Genomic DNA, 4201 nt, shown 5'->3' with positions numbered 1-4201 from the left:
TGTTCTCTGCCTATGTGGAAGTCGGTCATTTCCAGATGGCATGAAGGAGTAGAAGAAACAGAAATGTTCCAGGTCACGGAAAAGCTTCAAGTCGAGGTCGTGGTAGACCTAAAGCTAGTTCAACAATCTGGAAGTCCTTGAAGGTGCATATGATGGATATGGAAAAAAAAGTTGACGTTTTCGAGCTGGGCAATCAAGAGTTGTATTCAGTCAGAGAGCAATAAAAATAGCAAATGAAAGGGGGGAGAAAAACAGCTGAATATAGAACTCCAGCACCCATAGGTACATTCATTATTGATACAGCTGCAGCAGTGTATGTTATTACGGAAGGAGAGGACAGGAAGTTTCTAAATCACATCCCCTTATGCAAAACTATTGTAAAACTGATTAGTCATTACAATAACAGTATCACAGATACTTTTTCATTCTTTCGCGGGATTCGGGCATCAAAGCTAGACCTGTAATTGTAGGCTCCGCATTTATGTGGTTGGTGCACTTCAGTTTCTGGTTAATGGTAATCCTCAGTATGTGATAGCAGGGGATTGAGCGATGGCAATGGCATTGAATATCAATGGGAGATGATTATATTCTGTCTTGTTGAAGATGGTCTTTGCCTAGAACTTGCGTGGTGTGTTTCTTTACAGACTTAAGAAGATTACGATGATAAGAAGGGTCGAAAGGGCTAGAGGGGATTACAGAGACAGTGAGGGTTGCAGGAGCTGACATGAGGTTCCAGATAAAGGGAGCGCGGGTTGTAGGGGCTTGAGGAGGTGACAGTGGTAGGGAGTTTTGAACGGCTGGAGCATTTAGGGCTGGAGGTGGTTAGAGATAGCGAGAGTTTTATGGACTGCAGGAGGCTACAAATGTAAGGAGCAGTGTTGCAATGGAGGGATTTGTAAACAAAGATGAGAAGTTAAAATCAAGGAGTTGCTGGGCCAGGAGCCAATGTAAGGCAGTGAACAAAGGGAGCGATGTGAGAGTGGGGTTTGTTGTGAGTTAAGACATGGCAGCAGAGTTTTGAATTATCTCAAGTTTAAGGAGGGTAGGATCTTAGGGATCAGCCAGGAGTGCATTAGCATAGTCGAATCTATAAGTAAAAAAGAAATGGATGATGGTTTCAGCAGCAGATGAGCTGAGGCAGGGGTAGAGGCGGGAAATGTTACAGATGATCAAATAGGTAGTCTTTGTGATGCGAGGAAATGAGCTTGAAAGGTCCGGTTGTGAACAATCTGGTTCAGCGTCAGACAGTTGCCAGGGAAATGGAATCAGATAATTCTAGAATTGGAAGCACCGACCCTCCAGGATCGGCACCTTCTCACAGGATTGGACGCTCTGGGATTATGAGCCACCCCCCGGGATCGTATCACCTCCCATGGGATTGATACGCCCTGGGATCTGACCCCCACGACCCAGAAGCACACGCCCAGGGGTTCTGTTCCCCCATTGAGTCTTAACTCAAACACTTCCCCGCCCCTACCACATCCAGACTAGGGCCATACTCCAGCACAGGAGATACCTCCCCGGAGATGGGGATCAGACGCTCTCCCCCTCCATCCCCTCCCTGTCCCCGAACTTAGAGTCCACTACAGGATAGGAGACGCCCTCCCTGGGATTGAGAATCAGTCACTCTCCCTCCCTATTCCCCCTCGCCAGACTCAGACCACCCTCCAGCATAGGAGACCATTCCCCACGGTTCAGCAGCAGACACTTCCTCTCGACTCCCGCTTGTCATACTCAGATCACGCTCCTGGAAAGGGGCCATGGTTTGGACCGCCGTCGTCCAGAGGCCTGCTTCAAAGTTCTCCCTGCCCCATTGAAAAAAAGCCTGTCGATCAGGCTGACGTTAGGTAGGGGAACTTGTGAATGATAAAAGAGGTAGTCTGTGCATTAAAAACTCTGAAACCGCACTGTCTCACCTATGTTACTCATCCAGGCCTGAATACCGGAGTAAAATCAAATGCTGAAACTGCTGTAATTCTTACAAAAATAGGAGAATATTGGCCAGGTCCGGCAGCATCTGTGGAGAGAGAAACAGAGTTAATGTTTCAGGCTGTTAGGCTTTCGTCAGTACTGGAAGATATTGGATAGTAACAGTTTGAGAGCAATGACAGAGTCAGTGAAAAGTGGGCTACAATAGGAGGAAATAACAATGGGGTAGGTCTATGATCGAGTGAAAGCAGGAGTGATACAATGAGAAAAGGGTGAATGGTGCGAGGTGAATGAGTCACTTAAAGAAACAGGGAATGTGGATAGAGGAGGTGTAAATGTCGACAGCAGATTTACAGAGAGAGACGGGAGCAAGGGAAATCTGGCAATGAGGAGAATGGTCCAGTGGCCCGGCAAAGTGACAGATAATTGTGGGTAGATGCCGGTTGTGTGGACCACCCTGCCATCTCTGTGCCAAGAGGGAATCTCCACACAAAGCACTACTCCACACCGACTCCAGTCTCATTGACTTCCGTCTAGCCATCCTACATTACGAGCACAGACCGACTGAGAAAGTGGCAGCAATGGTTATCATGTGAAACGTTTAATCTCACTCTTGAGTTCGACAGGAAATAAAATGCCGAATCCGAAAAATGTGGTGCTGTTCCTCTTTGAGTTGCAGCTGATCGTCTAGCAGGTCGAGGATAAAGGGGTCAGAGTGCGAGTGGTTTGCAGAATAAAGTGACATATGACAAAAGCTCAGGGTCGCACTTGCAGACTGAATGGAGGAGTCCAGCAAAGAAATCATCCAATCTGTAATTGCTCCTCACCCAATGTCCAGGAGAGGCCTTCGTGAGCAGCAAATGCATTCATTAACTTGAAAGACGTACAAGAAAATCGATGTTTCACCAGAAAGGAGTTATTGGGGCTCTGGACAGTGGGAATGAGGAGGTGAATGGGCTGGTGTTACATCTACTGCGCTTGCTTAGAAAGGTGCCACAGGAAAGGGAGCGGATGCCAGGGGTAATTAAAAAGTGCACCAGGGTTTCTCAATAAGCAGGCGGATGGAAGTAGCATAGAAGATATGATTCATGTTGCACGTAGCTGCACATGACACAACTGTTGGAGGATGATGCCTTGAATGTGGAGGCTGGGTGGTTGGACAGCGATGACAAGGGGAACATTATCAAGGTTCTGGCAGGGAGTGGAAGGGGTAACGACAGTAATGCAGGAAGTAGGATTTTTTTATTCATTCAAGGGATGTGGGCGTCGCTGGCAAGGCCAGCATTTATTGCCCATCCCTAATTATCCTTGAGAAGGTGGTGGTGAGCTGCCTTCTTGAACAATTGCAGTCCATGTGGTGTACGTACACCCACACTGCTGTTCGGAATGGAGTTCCAGGATTTTGACCGAGCGACAGTGAAGAAATGGCGATATAGTTCCAAGTCAGGATGATGTGTGGCTTGGAGGGGAACTTGCAGGTGGTGGGGATTCCACGCATCTGCTGCTGTTGTCCTTCTAGGTGGTAGAGGTCACGAGTTTGCGGCAAGTTCTGGAGCACAGGTCTTCAGCACTATTGCCAGAATATTGTCTGGGTCCCTAGCCTTTGCAGTATCTAGTGCGGCACAGTGGCGCAGTGGTTCGCACCGCAGTCTCACAGCTCCAGCGACCCGGGTTCAATTCTGGGTACAGCCTGTGTGGAGTTTGCAAGTTCTCCCTGTGTCTGCGTGGGTTTTCTCCCACAGCCAAAGACTTGCAGGTTGATAGGTAAATTGGCCGTTATAAATTGTCCCTAGTATAGGCAGGTGGTAGGGGAATGTAGGAACAGATGAAGATGTGGTAGGAATATAGGATTAGTATGGATGGGTGGTTGATAGTCGGCACAGACACGGTGGGCACAGACACGGTGGGCCGAAGGGCCTGTTTCAGTGCTGTATCTCTAAATCTAAATTTCTTGATATCACACGGAGCGAATCGTATTGGCTGAAGACTGGTATCTGTGATGCTGGGGACATCAAGAGGAGGCTGAGATGGATCATCCACTCGGCACTTCCGGCTGAAGATGGATGCAAATGCTTCAGCCTTATCTTTTGCACTGATGTGCTGGGCTCCTCCATCATTGTTGATGGGGATATTTGTTGAGGACCTCCTCCAGTTAGTTGTTTAATTGCCCACCACCATTCTCGACTGAATGTGGAAAGAATGCAGAATTCAGATCTGATCCGTTTTTTTGTGGGATCGTTTTGTTCTATCACATGTTGCTGATGCTGTTTGG

Source organism: Heterodontus francisci, chromosome 21 (assembly GCF_036365525.1).
Source record: "Heterodontus francisci isolate sHetFra1 chromosome 21, sHetFra1.hap1, whole genome shotgun sequence".
Taxonomy (NCBI): Eukaryota; Metazoa; Chordata; class Chondrichthyes; order Heterodontiformes; family Heterodontidae; genus Heterodontus; species Heterodontus francisci.
This window is presented reverse-complemented; position numbering follows the sequence as displayed.